The sequence below is a fragment of the Gopherus flavomarginatus genome, chromosome 21 (assembly GCF_025201925.1).
Source record: "Gopherus flavomarginatus isolate rGopFla2 chromosome 21, rGopFla2.mat.asm, whole genome shotgun sequence".
Lineage (NCBI taxonomy): Eukaryota > Metazoa > Chordata > Testudines > Testudinidae > Gopherus > Gopherus flavomarginatus.
This window is the reverse complement of record NC_066637.1, coordinates 332,600-356,353: the sequence shown is the minus strand read 5'-3', so window position 1 is coordinate 356,353 and position 23,754 is coordinate 332,600. Positions and strand designations below refer to the sequence as shown.

Sequence of the window (23,754 nt, the reverse complement as noted above, 5' to 3'; positions counted from 1 at the left end):
TATTGGCTTCTAGCAAAGTCAAGTATGCTTTTGAGTTGGAGGATTTTGACGCTCTCCATGTCTTGAGCTTCCAGCCACCTCAAACTGGCTTCTAGGTGCTTTACTGCCTCAGACGCTTTTGGTGGGGGAGTTGAAGTGCTATCATAGTCGTCGTCATCATTATTGCCACTGTTTTCGGGCTCTGGTGGTGCAGCTTCAGTCTTCCTGCTGACATTTGCAACAATTTCGTCATCTGAGATGTGTTCATATATGGGGCAGATGTCATCTGCTGAAAACCAGTTAAGGATATCATGATGACTGTGCTCATATTCTTGGAGTGCTTCTTTGGCTAAACATACGTCGTCTTCAATGAATCTTGTAAATTCAGGCTTGTCATCATTGCCATCATCGTGTGTAGATGACGGAAAAGTTGGACCAAGACCCTTAATCCAGCACCCTTCAATGCAAAGTGCAGAGATAGTATCCCAGGCTTTCCCGCCGAGGTGACAGACTTCTTTCAAAGTTGAGTGATGCGTGGACAGAGGAGTTGTTACCCGCTACCATCCGCTTGATCATTTCCCGACGATAGTTTTGTTTAAATACCGATATGCTGCCTTGGTCCAGTGGCTGGATTTCTGATGTAGTGTTCTTCGGAAGATAAGAGACTTTAATCTTGCCTTCACGACTGACAAGATTTTCTGCTGGAGGGTGGGCAGGGCAATTATCCAGCAGAAGGAGAGCTTTTTCCTCTTGCTTCAGTTTTCGCAAATGAGCCCGAACAGCTGGCGTGAAAGTTTTATGGAACTAGCCTTCAAATATGGAGCTATTCATCCATGCATGTTGCTGTTGGTGTATTCAAAGGGAAGGGCTTTCATATTAACATGATGAAAACATCTGGCAGACCTTGCTTTTCCAATCATCAGAGGTCTGAGTTTGTGGCCGCCAGACTTGTTGACGCAAAACAAGAGAGAGTGACTCGATCTTTTCTCTGCTTAAAGCCTTCTCGTTTGTGACTGTCAGTCTTGGTTGTGAGGGTGCAATCGGGTAACATTTTAAAGCATAAACCAGTCTCATCACAGTTGTAAACTTGATCAGCTGTGTAGCAACCTTCCTCCAGCAACTTTTTAAGCTCAATTGGATAGAAATCAGCAGCCTCTTTATCAGCTGAGCAGATTTCCCCAAACACAAGAACTTGGCTTATAGTGTGCCTTTTCTTGAATCTGTCCAGCCAACCATTACTTGCCTTAAATTTGGATTCATTTCCATTGATAAGGCGATCAAATTTCTCTGCTTGAGCTTTCAGAATAGGGCCAGAAATAGGAACTCCTTCTGAGCGGGCCTTGACAAACCATTGATACAAGGCTGAATCTAGGCTATCATCATTAGCAAACTTGACCTTTTTGCGCTGTAAACCAGTTTCCTCTTCAAGAATGCAAGGTAGGCTACAGAGCTTTTCTTCTTTTTTCCACCCTCGCAGAGTGGACTCGCTAATTCCTAGATATCTAGCAAACTGAGTTTGTTGTTTGCCCTTTAGTTGATCCAGGGCATACAATTTCTCTTGGGCAGAAAACGACTTGCATTTGTGAACTGGTGTATCCATAATGGTAAAATGTTGTTAATTTTCTATATTTTTAAAAATAACTTCATAGACAAACACCATACACATGTACAACCTGAGAACTACTGTAAGTGCAATGGATCTGCAATGGCCACAAGTCACTTTATCCTATACGACTGGAAAAATGCGGCTTACTTATAAAGGTCATAAAAAAGTACAGTATTCCAGCAAAACGTGAACAGTATTACGACAGTGATCCCCAACCTTTTTGTGGCCAGTAGCACATTCATGTTTTGAGAAGAGTGTGGTGGAGCCAACAATTTTTCCAAGATTTATTTTGGAATTCTCTATCACTAGCAGGTGCGGGGCTGCAGCTTCTCTCCGGCCTGCCAGGGACAAAGAGCACCAGCGCCTGCAGCCCCGGAGAAGCGGGAGAGAAGCCACGGCCCCGCGCCTGCCTGGGACAGAGAGCACCAGCACTCGCAGCCCTGGAGTTCTCAGACCCTGGCAGGCGCGGGGCCGTGGCTCCTCTCCCCTTGCTGGGCGCTAGGCACTAGGGGTACGAGGCTGCGCACATCAAAGCACCGTGTTGGGGACCACTGACAGAGTGACTGGTTTGAACCCAGCTATACCAGACTCCGCATTTAATGCAATGGAAGTTTTTGGACCTCAAACATCGCATAATAGCAGGGTTTCACTGTACCTTCAGGCACAACCCCTTTTTGACATTAGGTTCTGACTAGCAGTTTCATGGTCTGTGTTTGCTGGCCCAAAGGATCAAATCAATGCAGAATTAAACAAATCTGAATGGTATAAAATGCTTGTGGTTCTGTACTGTTGGAAGGACACATCATCATTTACTTTTGCATTGTTTACCCACCTCCTGTGTTTTCTGATTCACAATGACCTGCAAGGGAACATTCCTACACCATAGCCAGGGCACTGAGGTGTAGCTAATTGAGCAATTAAGTTATCAGGTGATGGAAGTAAAAAAATCTCATCAGCACAGCTAGATGGATTTTGCTCCTTTTTGTTTATTACTTGTTATTATGTAACATGTGTGTATAGCTTCACGAGTGCACATAGTCTGGCACAAAGATGTAATCAACCACTCTCAAGTAGACTCTAGCTGGCATCTGGGGTCAGGAGTTCAGTCAACTGACCACTGGAGGAAGGATAACAGGAGTTTCTTCCCTATTGTCTGGATCTGGAAAGCCAATTTTTAAATACAATCCCCCACATTCCTAATAGAGTTTTCTGTTAGGGGTTGACTTCTGAGGCTGTTGACATTTAGAAGGGACTATAGTGTCAGTCTTTTTTTTAATCAGAAGCATTTCACCTATATAAAGTTGCTCGCCATAAAGTGCAGGAAAATGGGGAGGTATAAGGTGCTAGTGGATCCACACACATTTGGAGAGGGAAGGAAGGAGGGAGATCAAACCCCATTTCAGTGGAGAATGACAAGTACTACCTAGACCCATAAAACCTTGAGGCCCCCTCAGTACTTCAGATGGAGGAAATGCCACATAAAGGCTCTCCAGAAACACTGTTAAATCGTGCTGATGGGTCAAGGCAAACTTCTCCAAGTCAGTAACTGTGGAAACAATAAATGTAAACCAGCATTCTTGGCCCCTTTGTCTGCCATGCACAGGACTACATGAACAGGGGCGCTGGAATAATTTTTATAGTGGAGGTGGTGAAAGCCATTGAACCAAACTGTAAGCCCTGTATATAATGGAAACCACTTCAATTCAAGGGGTGTGGCAGCACCCCCAGCTCCCCTAGTTCCAACACCTATGCAGCTGTGATTATTTTTAAGAGGCCAAGTCAGTGAGGGAACAAAGGAGGGAGTTTCTGGGTTAAAAATGTATGGTCTCTTGTATAATTTTTCATGAGTGGTGTACCCAAATATTTGGATGCTAATATCTAAACCAGGGGTAGGCAACCTATGGCACGCGTGCTGAAGGCGGCACGCAAGCTGATTTTCAGTGGCACTCATACTACCTGGGTCCTGGTCACCGGTCCGGGGGCTCTGCATTTTAATTTAATTTTAAATGAAGCTTCTTAAACTTTTAAAAAACCTTATTTACTTTACATACAACAATAGTTTAGTTACCGGTATATATTATAGACCAGGGGTCAGCAACCTCTGGCACATGGCTCACCAGGGTAAGCACCCTGGTGGGCCAGGCAATTTGTTTACCTGCCGCATCAGCGGGTTCGGCAGATTGCATCTCCCACTGGCCATGGTTCCCCACTCCAGGCCAGTGGGGCCGGCAGGAAGCAATGCTTCCCACCAAGGGATGTGCTGGCTGCGGCTTCCTGCCGCCCCCATTGGTCTGGAGCAGTGAACCGCGGCCAGTGGGAGCCACGATCCGCTGAACCTGTGGATGTGGCAGGTAAACTGTCCCAGCCCAACAGGGTGCTTACCCTGGCTAGCCGCGTGGCAGAGATTGCCGACCCCTGTTATAGACTTATAGAAAGAGACCTTCTAAAAATGTTAAAATGTATTACTGGCACACGAAACCTTAAATTAGAGTGAATAAATGAAGACTCGGCACACTACTTCCGAAAGGTTGCCGACCCTGATCTAAACTATATAGTTAAATATAGTACATAATCAGCAATAATCCAAATTTAGATTAATAAATTTATTGTATGACTTTTAAACCAAACTTTGTACTTTTGGAGAAGTTAAGCACTATATCCAGATGTATAGACACTATTTCCTTAACCTGTATATTATATACTTTTTACATTAACTTTAATTAAAAAAATCATCACACTGCCCATCTGAATCCATCACTGCTGTGCACCTTTGACGTAATTAAAATGCCCAAAGAGCTGGAGTGGGCACATTTCTTACCTAACAATGTCATGACTGTAGGAAGTCAGGTGGGGCTATGCATGTGTGTCAAATGGGCATGATGCTCAGACAAGATTTCTAAGAGGGACCGACTTAGATGAAGTATTGTAGTATTCTTTGTGGTGAGACAGGCAGGAAGGAGATGAAGGCACCAAGAAATTGGTCTCATTATCTGCACCAACTCAGCCTATTTTAGTTTATTTGGTTTAGAAATCAGGCTGATGGAGCCTTGCAGGACATCTTAGTTTCAATATTTGTCAAACCAAGAAGAGTGTCCAAAAAATCATGAGTCAGACCCTCAAAATTCCAGAGAATGGTTTTAAAAAAATCATGACATTAAAAAAATAATACATTGTGGGTTCTTTTTATTTACCAACTGGTTTTGGAACTGTGCACTGGGGTGACATTTTCAAACTTTTCTCCAGACCAGGATGGTTAGAAACCTTTATTATTATTTTTTTTAATTAAAGCTGACATAGTTATGCATTCACAGAATTCCTGGAGCTGAAGCTTTAAGAAAAGTGACAAATATTGAGAGACTCAGAGTTGCAAGAGTTGGCAACACCGGGTGGGAAGATTGCGTGCTTTTTTAACTGTGCTCTGAAAAGCCCATATGTATGTTACTTGGGCTTCTTGAAATGCCAATATCTGTCCACTACCTGACTGTGACCCATCCTGTCACACCTAAATTAACAGTACTTTCATTTGGAGGGTGGTGAAAGGGAGGCATGGATCAGCATTCATGTCACAATCCCCATCCGTACCTGGCCCAAGCCAAGGAAGCGAATGATCCAACCAGTGGGCTAAATTTGGTGATGACTCATGGTCACATGCAACCTGAGGTATGTTGCGCATATGCTAAGAAGAAGATTTGGAAGGACCCCAAACTGCTTTGTAAAACTATATTTTTTAAATTAAACACACACATGAATAACTTCACCCATTGCTGAAAAATTGCATCCTCTGGGATAGAACAGGGTAGCCATTTAACATAACTAACTATCAAACAAGTTTAGGACAGGGTGGAAAGAATGCTATTTATGACAGAAAATGTTGGGGGACATTAGGAAGGCAGAATGTAATTACCCAAATGGGCACTTGGCCACCACACCAGGCTCGGCTAAGACTCTAATCTTGCTGAAAATGCCATGGAATTTTTAAGTAAGTGGCCAGATCCTTGGTTTTATGCCTGTCTGAAAGATCATCTCGAGAAGCATATGTTGGGACACGAACTCAGTAATGGCCTAGAGAGAAGTGTCACCAATACCACTTAATATGCTGCTTGTAAACCAATTATTGCTGCAGCAATTTATTAAGCTGCTCATACTTGCACAGATTTACAGTGATTAAATTATGTGGTATCATCTATCCCCTGCCTAGAGCACTGAACAAATAAAGAATACAATATCTCAGCTAGAAGCTACACTACATACCACAGGCTATATTTACTAAAAATAAATTTGTCCTGAAAGCTGCCTCTTAATTGAATAATGTTGCAGAACGTCACTGATAGCAGCACCTACCCCCACACTCTAGAGCAGGGGTAGGGAACCTATGGCATGCATGCCGAAGGCAGCACACAAGCTGATTTTCAGTGGCACTCACTCTGCCTGGATCCCGGCCACTGGTCTGAGGGGGCTCTGCATTTTAATTTAATTTTAAATGAAGCTTCTTAAACATTTTTAAAACCTTATTTACTTTACATACAACAATAGTTTAGTTATATATTATAGACTTATAGAAAGAGACCTTCTAAAAACGTTAAAGTGTATTACTGGCATGCAAAACCTTAAATTAGAATGAACAAATGAAGACTCGGCACACCATTTCTGAAAGGTTGCCGACCCCTGCTCTAGAGTTTAGAATTTAGAAATATTTTCTTTAAACACTGCTTAAAGAATTGTAATTAAGCAACACATACCCCAGGTGAAATTTAGCCCTAAAAAGAATTAGAGACGGGATTATATATTTCAGAATTATATATAAATGATCTTGGTTTCAGATGCCGTTTTATTATGTAATAATCGGTGTTTCATTAGAAAGCAGATGTCTGTCTAAAATCCCTGTCATCACAGTATGTAGGTTCTTTATGTCCAACTCCCCAGGGCTCCATCTGAAATGCCACCTCCTCCTCCCGTTAAAGCTATAAATCAGAGATCCAGATTGACTTAGACCTTATGGTTAAAATTCCCCAGAGATCCAGATGAAATTTAACCCCTGAAAGGAAACTTTTGTGATTAAGGCACTGGCCTGAGATTTAGAAGAGTCACAGATTTTAAGGCCAGAAGGGACCATTAGATCATCTAGTTTGACCTTCTGTATATCATAGGCCATAGAATTTCACCAAGTAGCCCCTGCATTGAGCTTAGTAATTTGCTTGGCTAAAGCACCTTCCAGAAAGACATCCAACCTGAATCTGAAGACAAACTACCTCTTTCCTTGGTAGTTTGTTCCAATATTTAATCATGCTCACTGTTAAAAATGTGTGCTTTATACCTAATTTGAATTAGTCTGGCTTGAATGTCTAGCCATTGGTTCTTGTTATATCTTTCTCTGCTCAGTTAAAAAGGCCCATTACTACCCAACATTTCCTCCCTGTGAAGATACTTCTACATGGTAATCACGCTTTGATAAACTACACAGATTGAGCTCTTAAGTCTGTCACTGTAAGGCTTTTTTTCCCCCTCTCAGCCCTTGATCTGAAATTCAGTTCCCTTCTTTTCCATAGTTTTCTTGTGTGATTTCAAACAAGCCACTGACCTCTATGTACCTGTTCCTGATCTGTAAAATGGGGCAATAGCACTATTTCACAAGAGTGGTATGAGACGTTAATTAATAGACGTGAGGCACTGAGATACAACAGGGATAGGCAGAAATAACCAAGACAGACTGCTCCAAAACTTTGGGATCCAGATGAGACCTGTCCCCTAAGGATTGTATATTTTCTGTGATTCAGTTAAAACGTGATCCTTTTGCATTGCATGGTGTGGGACTGTTAGCTGCACTACACAGATCAGTCCCTGAACAGTCTTTGGGGATATATGAAACAGCTTCCAAACTTAAACCAGGTCCATGGGAGCTTTTCTTCTAAATCAATCACACTATCTGGGATATATATATTCTGACAACTCCATGTTTCCTGCATGTTTGGCCAGCACTGACTTCCTGAATGGTACAAAGGGGCTGACTGGAAAAAATACCTTTATAATGATTAAACAGAAACCACCACCTGTATAAGATCAAGCAGACAAAAAAGTGCAGAATAAAATCCTCTTGTGGTCTAGCCACCAAACCATAAGCTAGCAATACCTATAGGTACATAACTGGATCCCCTTGTAGTACTAAATTGTTTTCCATTATACTGAGTTCAAGTGCCATGTGTAAGAATATGATTTTGTCATGGATTCCATGATTTTAACAAACCTCCATGACTTCCAGGTTGGTCAGACAGATCCACCCTCCCCCACTTCCACACAGCAGTAGGGCTTTGGCAGTCAACCTCAGGCATCAGGGCTGGGCCTTCCGTGATTTATAGTTTATTGCCAACATCCTGCACATGAATTTTAATAAAAGTCCCTGTGCCAAAATCTTAATCTTCGCAATGTGTATATCCAGGCGTAACACACTGCTGGGATACCCAGAGCTGTGAGCCACGGTGTTACCTCTCTGACTCAGCAAGAGCACGTTTTGCTGGAGATCAGATTAGACGTCAGCTCATTGCTACACCAACCTGTCTTCCTCACCAGCAAACTCCTCAAGGCTCTCCCCGCCCAAACCTTGCCTGACAAGTAACAGAGAACCCCAGCCTGCAAGCATCTCAGAGAAGTTTCTTTGCAACGCACAGCTACACAGAATATGCTAATTGGCTGCTCTCTTAAAACAGTCAGTACATCACAGCTCATTAGTTTAACTGGGGTGAAAACAACCTTCCCTTCAAACATGGCACTGAATTTCTTAACAAACATGTTTTACTTTATATAAACAAAGGAGTATGGATTATGTGAGCAAATAAAAGTGAACAGTAAAGATGCTTATAAGCAAATAAAAGTTTAAAAAAAATTGATTTAGCCAGATAAAGTCTTTGTTCAAGATGGTTTCTTTTACCCAGTCTCCTTTCCAGCTTTTTATTGGCCAACACCCAGCAGAGATCAAATCATTTGGTTTCTTTGTTTCTGGAGGTGAAGAATAAAGCTCTGTTCCTTATATCCCCCCATTTGATGATGATTCCCAGTTTACAGTTACATTTTGGAATCTGTCAGTTAGCCAGCTTTTAATACATTTCATGTGTGGCTTTTAGTGCACTGTATGAGTTATCACATGTTGTGATGAGCATATGTAGGATCCCTGGGTCTTAGGCCTGGTCTACCCTGGCGGGAGTGGGGGAAGGCGATGTAAGATACGCAACTTCAGCTACGAGAATAGCATAGCTGAAGTCGACGTATCTTATTTCGACTTCCCTCCCATCCTCACGGCACGGGATCGACAGCTGCAGCTCCCCCGCCGACTCCGCTTCCGCCTCTCGCCCACACAACACCACGCATACAAATCACATATTTGCTTACAATTGCTATGAAATTAACAAATGTAATTGCTGTACAATCACATTAAAATGTGTCTGTACATCTGTTAGTTTTGGGAAAGAAATGCTAGCTACTAGGAGTTATCACAAGATTCCTCAATAATATCTGAGCAGCCAGACCCTCATAATTCAGAAGCATCTGGATCAAGTATTTAGAACTCAAGACACCTCCATTATCCCAAAATAAGTAGTGGTTAGAGCAAACAATTCCTGAATGTCATTCAGCATCTTGGCCATTACATACAGAGGTTTTGGAATCTAAGACCCTCTTAGCCCTTTGAGGAAACCAGTTGGGACCAAACATTACTTCCCTCTGATTAAGAGACTATTAGATTTTTTACCCTTCTCAGCAGGGGGTTAAATTGGATACGGTTGTGCAACTGGGCTGGGTGTAATTCCCCTGTACTTACTGAGGCCTTGGCTACACTGGTGCTTTAAAGCGCTGCAACTTTCTCGCTCACGGGTGTGAAAAAACACACCCCTGAGCGCAGCAAGTTACAGTGTAAACAGTGCCCCAGCGCTGGGAGCGCAGCTCCCAGCACTGCAAGCTAATCCCCACGGGGAGGTGGAGTACGTGCAGCATTGGGAGAGCTCTCTTCCAGCGCTGGCGCCGCGACCACACTCACACTTCAAAGCGCTGCCACGGCAGCGCTTTGGAGTTTCGAGTTCCTTAGTTCTATCCTACCTTTCTCGAGAGAGAGCAGAGCAGTCAGAAGGGTTTAGTACAGGTACACCATTCATAGATTTTAAGGCCAGAAGAGGCCATTAGATCATCTAGTCTGACTGACTACTTATATAACAAAAGCCATATAATTTCACCAAGTTATCCGTGTATTGAGTCTAATAACTAGTATGCGACTAAACCATATCTTTCTTAAAGGCATGCAATCTTGACTCGACATCAAGAGATGGGGGAATTTGCCACTTCCATTAGTAATTTGTTCCAAATGTTTAAATCACACTCACTGTTAAAAACTCAAATTAGAAATAAGGCACGAATTTGTCTGGCTTTGACTTCTAAACCATTGATTCTTGTTATGCTTTTCTCCAGTAGATTAAAGAGCCTTTAGTACTGGGTATTTTCCTCCCTTTGACAGTACTTCTACACCATGATCTTGATCTTTTTGTTATTCTAAACATATTGAGCTCTTTAGGTTTCCCATTGTAAGGCATTTTTTCCAGCTCGTGAATCGTTAGGGTGCAGAGAATAGACAATTATTTTTCAAACATTTTTAAAAAGGTAGAGACCAGAACTGTATGCAGCATTGCAGTGTCGGCCTCACCAATGCATCATATAGAGGTAGAATCACCTCCCAATTCCTACTCCCACATTTACATATCCAAGGACTGCAGCCATATATCCCCTCCCAACCTGTCTCATTGATGTGCCTCCGCCCTGATTGGAGGGACAATTTAGAGGAGGGATTCCATGGCCTATTCTGTCTTTGACCTCTGTACTAAGACTGTCAAGGTTGATGATTGCAGTGGTAGTGTCTGTGCAAATAGGATCAAACTGTAAGAGACCAAACCACTGTCAAGGAGGTAAAGATTTTCAGTCAATACTGAACCAAGCCAGATTTGGAGGTATAATTTTACAGACTCCTAAAGAACAAAAAATTCTACCAAGAAACTGATTACACACCCATGGAGTCTCTCCACACAAAAACAATTTCACTCATCCAGCAGGCTGATTTTAGTTCCTGAGATTAATTATAGCACCTGCAGAATTGGCTTCATTTTGCATCCAAAGTTCATGGTTCTGATCAGGGAAATTGATTAGTACATTCAAGCATCAAAATCAGCTCATAAGTGTTTATCGAACAATGGATAGATGATATTTGTGCATTGTTTGTTTATATTAGCTTGCAATTTACCTGGGGTTATGAGTTCACTGTTTGTTGCCTGTTCCAGTCCTCTTACTCAAGAGCTTTGGCAAATATTTACTTGACAGAACGTACTGTCCCATTACTTTTTTCTAAGAAAATGCACTCAATCCCTAGAGAAAAACACTATCTACTCACATGTTCCACTCTGGATTCTAGACAGAGTTTTACTGGGGAAAGCAGAAAGTGGCTCAAACATGAGAACAATCTCATGCTGACCTAGGTATAGGTACCTATTAGAAAGGGAGTCAGGGGAAAGGAAATACCTGCAGAGCCACCCAGGGATTCAGGGGGCCTAGAGTAAAGGAATTTCAGGGGCCCCTTCCATAAAAAAAAAATTGCAATACTAGAGAATACTGTGTTCTCATGGGGGCCTGGGGCAAATTGCCCCCCCGGTGGCCCTGAATACATGTTTGAACACTTTCGTTTATTTCTGTTAGTGGCTGAAATTCTCCTCTGAACTTCTGTGAAACAGTGTGTTGAGTATATTGCAGCCTGAAAACAACTGCATAAACATTGGGATTGGTCACCTTAGTATGGACCACAGGTGTGTACATAAGGCAACCAGTTTGGTCAGACTATCAGAAGCAAGAAATCATTGTGAACAGTAAAACTGCAGTGGAAAGAATTCACTCTTTGGTACCCTGGGTCAGCGCTGAGGCCATGACTTTGCAGTGTCCTAATTAATCAGTGTTCTGTAATGCAAATTGTTTTGGCACTGTTTGTGCAAAGCTTTGAAGATATAAAACCCTGCACGCGTATGTACTGTTATTCCATTTGTTTATTTATGGCCTGGAGCAAGTGATGCTGGTTGAGTGGCAAAGTTTGCTAATGCCTTAAGTGACGTGTCCTCAAGAAGGGTAGTAACCTATGAAGTGGCTACTGGATTTTAAAATGAGTGAAAAGTAAAGTGATGCATTTTGGTTTTAAAAATCCTAAGGCACCACATACACTTTGAGTAAAAGGAAACTGCCTATATCTTGGTCAATAACATTCAGGTACCTGTAACATGAAGATGCACTGTTCAGTTGTAGTTGTGAGTGCCAGAAGGATTCTAGGCTGCATAAGAAAAGCTATTATGAACAAGGTAATGGAAACTATTATCCTCTTGTACAGGGACAAGGTGAAGTTCATGTTCTGTTGTACAGGCCATAGTCAAGAAGTCCACTATCACCTCCTCTGTCTGCCCCCAACTGGAATCCCACCTTGCTCCAGCTCTTCCACCTGACCAAATGAAGGTCCCACTCCCCTCTCTCTGCAGAAGGAGCTTGCATTGAGCTCCTGCTCATTTTAAGCACTATACTTTAAGCTACTGTTGCAACAGGATCACAGGCCTGAGTTTTTACCATAGGAGGGTAGGAAGGGCCTATTTGATCTTTAGAGTGATTATTAAATTTTGATTATATTGAGTTAATAAGTCAGTAATAAAGAAACAATATTACAGGAAGTGCTCTTCCTGCAGAAGGTTCTGGGACAGGTTTTCATACCCTGTCAGCTCAGTCATATGTAATAAACAAGGCCCTGATCTTGTGTTGATTTATTCAGTGAGTTAGGAGGGGATGGACATCTTATTTATGGCTCTCTCCATGCCTGGGCAGCAATTCACCTAGACCCACAAGATAAACTACCATTATCTAAATGCAGACTTGTATCTGTAAGAAAAGAAGTCTCACCGGATTAGCCATTTTTACTCTATTGGGTGGAATCTATGCCTTTAGCAATCTATTTGCTCCTGGATCTCATGACAGTCTATAACCAAATAGACCTACTTTGACAGCATTGTGTCCATTGAGCAGATGTACAGACCCTTATCCTTAGGGGCAAAAATTAGATATCTGATGCCACTGTCTGCCACTCAACAGCAGCCAGATTGTTGCTAAAGAGCTCTCTGAAAGAGGAGGAAAGATAGACACAAAGCACATGCCAGGTAAGTCAGAAGCCCTCAGAAGAGCTCCTGTGGAAGACACTCTGAGGAGAGAGTAGTTCAAATCTGCCCTAGGAAGTAGGGTAGCTGGGTGAAGGTGCATTAAACTAAGTGATTAAAAGCTGTAGTCTCATAGTGGTAAAGACCAAGGAGACTTCGCACGTACTTGTCCTTCCTGATGAGCTCTGAAGCTAGAGATAAGCACATGGGATGGCTTTTCAATTTATATCCAGCCATGGGAAAGAAGAAAACTGGCCAAACAGGTTATTGTTATGAGCTTAATTCTAGAATGTATCAGATGTCATGTGATGTCAGTCAGAAACCAGAACTGTGCAAGGCTGACCATCTGCAGTGATGTGTCCTGTCTATTCCCAACAACCCCCCTCTGTGCAGTTCAGTCTGGCATCGTTACTGCAGGATCTTTCCATAGAAGAACATTAGGATGCCTGGGAGAGATTTTCTGCACTCTCCAGTCAGTGGATGGGAGGAAGAAAGAGATGCATGAAAACAGAAACCTTGTTATCAGTTTAGTTATTCATCTAAGAGTCTGCAGTTAACACTCCCTCATTAGGCCAAATGGTTTCTGTCTCCAGATTTCATACAATCTGAAAGTTAAACATCTCCAAATTTTACAATCTCCCAACTGTATTCAGCATCAAATAAGATGAACCCAACAAATGTAATGGATACAGTCATCTTAGGAGAATTTGCTGACATGATTTCCACTGACTGTCCTGGTAGAAGGCTTTCCTGTGAAGCCTCTCTCACTAAAAAGAGTTTGAGCCAGATCCTTGGGTCCAGCCAAAATGCACACAACACAATCCAGGAGTGATAGAAAGGTGGCCCAGTGCTGACTTGTGCTTCCCCAAACCTGAACCAGCTCTGTGCTAGTCTCCTCCTCTTCTCTGAATCTAGCTGCTGAAGGATCCTAGGGGCCAAACCATAGTCCATGATGAGCTGGGCATAAGGATCTCTCATGCAAGCTCCTCTACCTAATCTGTGGCCCTCTGTGCCAGAAGCAGGGAGAAGGGTCACATAGGAACCACCATGCTGTCTCCGTCAACTGGAGAGCACTTGCACTGAAGTGATGATCTTAATGTGTCCAGTTACATTGGGTCTATGGCCAGTTGACAGCAATGTCTTCACAAAGCGGCCGCATGCCACATCTGCCTGTCTCTGAGAGAGAAGTTATTGTTACCGATGGCAGATAGACATCTCTGTGCTTTATGGCTATTCTCTCTTGTCACTGCACACTTTGGGACAGGGAGGGGCCAACATCCCCTGCCTCGTCTATCAGAAAGACGCTCTTTCCTAATGGACGAGAAAGTTAAACACAGGAGACGTGGACTTTCAGGTTTTTCCTGATGACTAGTGTATAGGAGAGGAGGGAGCAGTCTGAGCCCTGCAATTAAATCAAGTGCTATTGCATCCCATCCTGTAATAGGATATAGATGATAATCTGAGCAGAAATGCATATTGCACTGAGTCAGAAATACAGGGGAATGCTGGGTTTTGAAGGAGATAATTAGGCCCAGGAATCCGGTGGTTTCTTTTCTATGTTAGAAAAGGGGTAGGGACAGTACTTCCTATAGGTTTCTTTGGTTAATAGGCTATTAATCGAGATTCCACTTCTGTTTAAAAATGTTTGGGTTTAGGTAAACAGTAAACTGCATGAGCTCCCACACATAGTCATGCGCATGTGACCAGTCAGCACCTCGATCTGACATGTTTCACCCTGTGCAGTACTACACCTTTCCTCCACCTACCATACTGCTTCTCAAAAACCCACTACCATGTGTGGTACCACTTCCCTGCTCCATGCCACACTTCACTAACCAATTCAGTGAACTCAGCTCCCTGTGCCGTATCACACAGCCCCTGCCTACAGCCCCATGGGGTACCACCTCTCTGTGCCATACTTCATATTCAGTTAGGTGATCTGAGAGGACTGGCTTACAGGCTATAAGACATCTGACAGCGATCTCTTTAATCTAGCCAACGGCTGGAAACTAGACAAATTCATACTGAAAATGAGCCATAATCTTTAACAGTGAGGGTAATTAACCCCTGGAACAGTTTATCAAGGGTGCAATGGAGTCTCTGACTCTTGAAGTTTTTAAATCAAGATTGAATATCTTTCTAAAACTATATGCTCAAGATCAACCTGAAGTTAATGGGCTGGATGCAGGAACCACTGAGTGAGATTATCTGGCCTGTGTTATATGGGAGATCAGAGTAGACAATTGCAATACAGTAGTCCCTTTTGGCCTTAAAACAAAAAACCCTCTATGGACCTATGACACCACTCTGAAGATCTGTAGTACTTACATAAAACACTGTATGGCACTATGCTCCCATCGCATTTACTGGTGCAATTGCTTGATGTCAGAGTGGTTATAGGAACTGGATATGAATTAAAGAACATGCTTTCCTTGAACACTGTAGTACTTACATAAAACACTGTATGGCACTATGCTCCCATCGCATTTACTGGATTCTGTTAGTGCCCTCTAGTGACTAATTTACATGCAGCAATTTTGTTTTCAATCTCCAAACTTTGCCTATGTAGTCAATACTTGAAAGGGCTGATCGGTTAATCCTAGTCTAGATCTTGTGTTCCAATTAGTTTGGTGACCATCTCAATTTTTGGGAAATAAAGGGTGCTCACCCTCAAGTGCTGAATGAAGCTAAATGGGGGTCACTTAGTGGACATCAAGCAATTGCATGGAAGTCAAATGACTGCACTGAAGCAAAGCCTAGCCAACAGGACACCAATCTAACATAATGCAGCGGGCTCTTGCCTAGAGCTGGCCCTGGTTCTGGGCAGCACCAGCACTCCAAGCATGTGCTTGGGGCGGCACTTTCTTTTTTTGCTTGGGGCACAAAGAACCAGGAGCAGGCCCTGAGCGGAGGTGAGCTGAGGCGGTGCGGGGAGGGCCGCTGAAGTAACCAGGGTGGGGGGGAGGAAGAGGAACTGCTTCCCCCCCACACAGCTCACCTCTGCTCCACTGCTGCCTGCTCCCCCGAGGGCATGGCTGCTCCACTTCTCTCCCCTCCCTCCCTCCCAGGCTTGCCCCTTGAATCAGCTGTTTTGCAGCAAACCTGGGAGGGAGCGGGAGAAGCAGAGCAGGCAGAGTGGAAGTGAGTTGAAGCGGTGGGGAGCAGGGGGAGGGCCGCAGGAAGTAACCCGGGGGGGCCAGAGGAACCACCCCCCATCTCACCTCTGCCTCCTGCCCCAAGCGTGCCACCGCTCTGCTTCTCCCTCCTCCCCAAGAAGCCTGGGAGGGAGGGGTAGGAGGGAAAATGCAGCACACCTGGGGGAGGAAGGGGGGCTGGGGATTTGGGGAAGGGGTTAGAATGGGGCAGGGAAGGGGTGGAGTTGGGGCGGGGCACTAGAAAATTTTTTTGCTTGGCGCAGCAAAAAACTTGGAGCCGGCCCTGCCCAGAACCCAGGTGCCTGCACAGGAGCCAGGACAAGTTTGGCATGTTTTCCTGAACAATTGCTTTCTAGAGGTTGAGGAAGGGCTGGCATTTTACCTCAGAGGAATCAGCACAGGCCAGAACAGTCACTAGTGTTTCATGTACTGCATACTGAGTAATAACACAAGGATTCCATATTTCTAAAACTAAAACTGACTGCTTACAGTGATAACTATTTAAAGAGAGGCTGCATCTACCACTAGCATTCATACCATGTGGAAAAAGACTGACCTCTTGGTGCATCTCACAAACCCTTCTCTCTGTGCTTCTCCTTCCAAGTTCTATACAGGTTGCTACCTCTTTCCTTTTAAAGATTGTTGTGTCTTTTGTGCAAGTGTTGTATGACTTACTAATAACATCAGGCCTCAGCATGCAACTCATCCTAGGCACACAGCCTTCAAACAAGTCTTCCATTTCTGGTCTGTGTTATTGCTGTTGGTGGGGAACTTGCCCTTGTTTCTCTGCTTACTCTTGGCAGTGAGATGTTTGCTAGAATGACCCCCAGTTGTGGAAAAGCATGGGAGAATTTTCAATTTTTTTCTGTAGAATGCTGCACCATGACCCTTGCCGAGTGTGTGTGCTCTTTTCCCCTCATGTGGAGTAATCCCCCTGCCAACACTCACCATGCTTTGGTGTTTGCAGAGATGTGTGCCTGACTAGGGTCAGCGAGAAAGTGATTGCAATGTTGCAAAACATGTATTTAACTGAAGTGTTACAATGCTGTGCGTGAATTTAACAATCTCGCTTCTGTGCATTGTCCCCTGTGCTTCACCAGATGTGGCCTTCAGGAACACACCACAAATCCTGGCCGAGCATCCCTGCCAGCTAAGAAAGCGCCCAAAATGCAGCAAGGAAGGCATGTTTGGGAGGTACTGCAGTCCCCAGTGCAGAAAAAAGGGAATGTAATGAGTGCTCGGAAGCCAAACGGCAGGACATAAAAGAGAATTAAGCATTTGTTAAGAAGGCAACTGAGAGGATGATTAAAATAATGGAGGAGCAAACGCAGATGCTGAAGTCCTTAATAGTGCCACAGACTGAGCGGATCCAATCCCGCCCTCCCCTGCAGCACATTCAGAATTCTTTTCCATGCACCCCCCCAAACTCCGCCCACATATTCCTTTCCACTTTCCAGGAGTTCTTGGTTTCCCCTTCACTTCATCCCCTTGGACAACTTTCACGATAGCAGGTCCTACACACACTGCTGTGAAAGTTTCTCCTTCCCTGGTTCCACCTTTCCCATCAGGCATCTGTGTGTTTGTGCATGCTGTTTCTTGTTCAACAAAAGCAAAGTTCTTTAATGGTGAATCAGCTTTATTTTTTCCCCCTACAAATTGAGATTGCAGGCACTACCAACACACACACACAGGCATCATCATCATCATCACCACAGTCATACAGGAACATTAGGCCCAAAATGACACCATTGCGTCCTAGGAAAACTAGCACCTCTGTCTGAGATTGACATTACAGATGCTCATTGTCAAAGTGCTGCCTCAAAACCTGATTCAAAATGCGCCCCCTCTGGCAGCCCTGATAGCTGGCTGCTCAAAATCAGTGGCCAAGCAGCCTGCCTCAGCACTCCACCCCTGAGCAAACCTTTCATTTTTTAGCTTCGTAGAGATTATGCAATGTACAGAATGTGGCTACGACTATGGGAATATTATCCTCATTAAGGTCTAGCCTGCCATAAAGGTATCGCCAGCGCAGCTTTAATCTGCCAAAGGCACATTCAACTGTTATCCTGCACCTACTGAGCCTGTTGTTGAACTGCTCCTTACTGCTGTCCAGGTGTCCCATGTAAGGTTTCATGAGCCACAGCTGTAAGAGATACACCAGGTCTTCCAGGATCACTATGAACATTTCAACATGCCCCCCTGTAATCTTCTGGTCTGGAAAGAAAGTCCCCACTTGCAGCTTTCTGGTGTTCCTGAAGATGTGTGCATCATGCACCTTCCCAGACCACCCTGCATTGATGTCAGTTAAATGCCTATGGTGATCCACAAGCACCCTGTCCTATTATGTACTCTGTCGCAAGGTGATCTGGTGGCAAAATTGGAATGTGTGCGCCATCTATCACCCCTGCACAGTTAGAAAGCCCCATTTCTGCAAAAACCATCCACTATTTCACACACATTTCCCAGAGTCACAGTCCTTCATAGCAGGAGGATGCAATTTATTGCTCTACATATTTGCATTAATGCAGCCCCAACTGTGGACTTCCCCACTCCAAATAGATTCATGACTGACCCGTAGCAGTCTGGCGTTGCGAGCTTCCACACAGCTATTGCCATGTGCTTCTTACCAAGAGGGCAACTCTCATTCTGGTGTCCTTGTGCCGCATGTCTGGGGTGAGCTCCGCAGATAGTTCCAGGAAGGTGGCTTTCTGAATTTGAAAGTTCTGTTGCCACTGCTCTTCATCCTACACCTGTGTGATGATATGATCCCACCATTCAGTGCTTATTTCCCCAGCCCCAAAGTGATGGTCCACCATCTGCAGCTGTTCCATGAATGCCAAAAGCAATCTAAAGTTGCTCCTATCCATATCACACAGCATGTCAAGCAACTTGGAGTCTTCTTTAGTTAGGAACTTCATGATTAATTGCACTGCCATCTGCGATGTCTTAATGACAATTATCAGAGCATAGGAGAGCAGTGCGGGAACCATCCCTTCCCCACAAAGATGCCAGGGTGCACAGCACAGAATGGCTGTTGCAAAAATGCTGTGAAAGAAAGCTGGAAGTCCATGGACTGCTGGGACACAAAACAATGCATCACAGGACATTTAGCCAGGTCCCAAGATGCACTGCGATCCGCTCCGCCTTCTCACAACACTTAGCAACAGAAGGTGTGTCGAGCTGGCCTGTGGGATAGGTACCCACAGTGCAATGCTCACACTGTCAATGACGGTACCCCCACTTGAACACAATCTGCCAAAAGAAGTAGCAAGTGTAAACATGAGATTCTGATTCTGATTTTTATTTTGTTGACTTTTGGGTGTTGACAAAAATTGATAGTGTAGACACAGCTTGAGTGGTGTGTGTGTGTGAGAGAGAAAGATATAGGTGTCTAAGCATCTGATTTTTCATCAGTTATGCAGCATAAAGCCAAAGCAAGTGGGGAACATAATGCAGTATTTTAGCAATATTCATATTCTGAAAGCAAATGGAAGAGAGATACTGTAATAGGACAGTTTTGGTATGGAGACTGTCTAGACACTGCACGGTGGCTCATTTTACAATAGACTATATGCCCATTTCAGAAAAGGATTAATAGCCATTCTATTTGTGAATATCCCAGTTCACCAGTAAATCAGATTTTTAATTACCTGGAGATGCTAAGCTCCAGTTGAGAGTACCCAGCATGCTTCCTGGAGTATAAATATTATATTTCCACTGGTAGTTTGGACAGCAGGGAAGTGCTGAATGTACATCCCAGTAAGTCAAGTAAAACTACTCAGCATTAGGCAGATGTGGAAAGAAATCTACCCACCACAACCAAATTAAGTCTCATCCTGATCTCTTATAGTTGGAGACTTGCTTAAATATTGATGCATGAGGCTTAATGTACCTTTCAAATGTTTGTAATATTATGATATTAGATATTCTTGTTATCCATATGAATGCCCAGGTCCTCTTTGAATTCTTGGCCTCCACTAAATTCTTGGCTTCAGCAATTTCCTGTGGCAGTGAGTTCCATAGTCTAATTGTGAAAAAGTATTTCCTTTTATCAATTTTGAATTTGCCACATTACATGAAAATAATGTCCCATTGTGTTGTGAAACAGAGGAAAACTCCTTGATCTAACATCTCTGTACCATTCATTCATTTTTATACAGTCATGTCTGCTTCATAGGGCATGTGTACACTTACCAGTAGATCTGCACTGCTGCAATCAGCAGAGAGCGTCAAGTTAGCGGGTCTGGTGAAGATATGCTAAAAATTGATGGGAGAGCACTCTCCCAATGATTTGTGTACTTCACCTCCCTGAGAAGCATAGGGAAGTAGATGGGAGACATTCTCCCATCAACACAACACAGCATAGCCACCACTGTAAGTGGACCTAACTACGTCGACTTCAGTTACATTATTCACATAACTGAAGTTGCATAAATTAGATCGATTTATCGTGGGAGTGTAGACCAGCCCACAGAGTTACAACCTCAAGAGTTCAGATGATCTGCTGGCCCCTTGTGGCATTAGTGTGATCTATATATCACAAGTTATCAATACCACCCAGCACTCTCAAATTCAATTCAGCAACCAAAATATTATAGCACACAGGAAATTAAACTGTTACATGTCACAGATAAAGAATAGGAGAGTCTGATGTGCACCAGAACCTGAGGCCTTGCAAGGACAGAGAATTTATTGTGAGAGATACCCAGATGATCCCAGCAAGTGACCCACACCACATGCTGCAGAAGGTGAAACCCTCCCCAAGGTTTCTATCAATCTGACCTGGAGGCATTTCTTCCCAACCCTACATATTGCTGTCTGTTAGACAAGTGGTTCTCAACTTGCGGCTCAATCAGCACACAGCTGTGGCCCATGTGACATCCTCAGGGCCCTACAGGTAGTTTTTTTTGTTTTTTGTTTTTTTTTAAAGAGAGCGATCGTGAGAGAGCATGTGTGTGTGTGGGTGGGTGGATGGATGTAGCCCAAATAACCCAGAGAGCTGCATGTGTGACCCACAATGGTAAGTAGGTTGAGAACCACTGAGTTAGACCCTGAGCATGAGAGAAAATTTTCAGAGCCCAGCTCAGAACATCAGCTCACTAGCCATGCCATCTCTGATGCTTCAGAGGAAGGAGACAAAATAAAATAAACAAAAATAAATAAATCCAGAATACCTGAGAGGAGGGAGGGAATCCCCTGCAGGTGAGCAACTGAAATCATGAAGCATGAGGTTTTACAAATTTAAGACATAAACCAAGAGGTATCCCCTAGGGCTGCCTAACTCTGCCCCCTACAATCACAAGCAATCCTGTCATACAATCCCTTCATAGTGTGAAGTATCCCAATTCCACACACACATCATACAAGAGTTCTTCCAGGCAGGCCCCTAATCGTTCGTTGACCTTCTCTGAATTCCCTCTAATTCTGCAATATCCTTTTTGGTGCCCAATACTACAAACAATTTTACAGATGAAACTGTACCATTGATTTATATAATGGCATGATAATATATTACGCATTATTCTTCATCCCATTTCTCATGTATTCTAGCATCCTGTTTGTTTTTCTTGACTGGAGCTTATATTGAGCAGATCTTTTCATTGATCAGTCTAAAATAGTGTCTCAGTCCCTTTTCTGAACTGATTGATTTATATTAATAAGAGTTAACTGCCTAATCTGCCTCGGAGCTTTTGAAAATCCCATTCACTACCTATCTGCATCTTTAGGTGGCTAAAATCCTTTGAAAATCTGGCCCCTAGTGACTCTTTAAATTATCAATTTGCTCAAACAGCTCTTCTTTTGACACCCCAATCTCCATTACTGCCTCATCTTTATTACCAGAAAAGGGCAGGTCTGGGGAAGGAATTTCTCCAACCATATCTGGGGTGACTGATGGAAAGAGGTCATTTAGATTCAGCAGGCTGGCTGCCTTCTAAAATATATTTAGAAAATCTCCTCCCCCTCACCCCCTCCCGCTTTAATTATTTGCTGAGGGGACAGAATTATGTATTCATTGAACAGGTACAGGCTGGCAGCAGCAGCAGCAAGCTTCCCATTCCCACATTGGGGGTGACGCACACTGGCCAAGAACAATATCGAGTGTGACCAAGGAGTTCAGTATGCAGCCACTCTGGGCCACTCTGTTGCGTTCAACAGTAAATGTGCCATTGTGTGCCAATAAGGGAGATTTTTTTGTAATTTAAATTCCTAGATAGGAATTAAGTAAAACCAGGAGCTAAATTTCATGTAGTCCGTGCGAGAGCCTTATACCTTCCCATACTGCAGGTATAGAGTAGAAGCTTAGACACCTCAGCCACTTGAGAAAATTAGGTACATTTACATGGTTAGAAACAAGATGCTTATTGTCTTTATCACTTGCCTGTATCTAGAGCTGGGTAAAATGTTTTAACTAAAAGTTTGACAAAAAAAAGCAGTTTGGGTGACATTGACATGTTTTGCAAATTTGTGTTAGTTTGCTGACTTGTGTGGGAAGAATGGTTTAGTTTTTTCAGTTTTAAAAATGAAGTTGTTTAAATGTTCAATTTTGAAAAATAAAATTGAAACACCTTAATTCAAAGCTAAAATTTTTTGGGGATCAAACAATGTTTAGGTAGACTAAACTGAGGTTGGGGCCAACAGCCAGGGCCTCAGGCCAGGAGTGGGATAGTGCTCCCTCAGGTTGCCAGATGTCTGGTTTTTGACCAGAAGGCCTAGTTAAAAAGGGACCCTGGCGGCTCCAGTCAGCTGTTAAAAGTCCAGGTGGCAGGGCTGGCAGGCTCCCTACCTGGCTCCACGTGGCTCCTAGACACTGCAACATATCCCCTGGGCTTCTAGGTGCGGCCAATGGGAGCTGCAGGGGCGGCACCTGCAGGCAGAGGCACCACTCACAGCTCCCTGGCCTATCCACCTAGGAGCCAAGGGACATGTCACCGTATCCAATTCCTTCCTGGAGCCTATACTCCATCCCCACAGACCCCTGCATCCCCAATGCCCTGCCCAAGCCCCTTTCCACATGGAAAAAAATGTAATCTGTCTAATCTTTGGGAGATTTTAAGGACACTGGAGAGCCGTGGAACTGACCGTTCTGGTGAAAAGAAGATCCTAGAGTTGCTTCCTCTTAACACCATATTTGTATAACATTTCTTAAAATATATATATATATATGTATATTTTAAATATGGTTTGTTCCATCTCCCATTCATCTTAATAATGGGGCTCTATCCAACTCAAACTTTCTTTAACCTGCTGCTTATTCACTTGTCTGTTAAGGTATCAGGCAGTGCTAGTACTATTCCACTTCCTTCCCCAAACACACCACAGATCTAAGTTCTGAAGCACACACTCAAAGATTAGTGTGGCTATTACGCAGTGAGTGGACACTGCAAAGTAAGAGACGGAAATAGTAAGACAACTGAACGGAGATATTGAATTAGAATCTAAAACTGGAGAAGACAGTCCACTATGGCCTAAAGTCTTCCATGTCTATAAACAGTTAATTGAAGAAGATGACAGTTACTCATTCTCATGTTAGCCACCTGCTCTTTTGCACGTATAGCACACCGAGTTATTGCAATGTGTACCTTAGCACTGGTAAACATCTTTAACCTTGGGAAAAGGTTTTGTCATGTAGTTTCCTAGCACCATGGAAAGATGGAATGTTTTCAGTAATAATTAACAGCTCTCTAGAGGTTAATGAACTGCACAGAGCAAACAGCCTTTTTACAAACGAATGATTGTTTTATAACTTTTCTTAAAAATCACAGAACTGATATAAAGGGGGTGGAGAAACTCTTAAGTCAAGGTTAGTAAA

At 43.4% G+C, this 23,754-nt stretch overlaps 1 protein-coding gene across 1 annotated transcript in view; it reads left to right on the top strand.

Annotated features, from left to right (window-relative positions):
* Positions 1-23,754, top strand: part of SLC45A1 (solute carrier family 45 member 1) — a 201,903-nt gene that overhangs the window by 107,889 nt on the left and 70,260 nt on the right. The window lies entirely within an intron of this gene.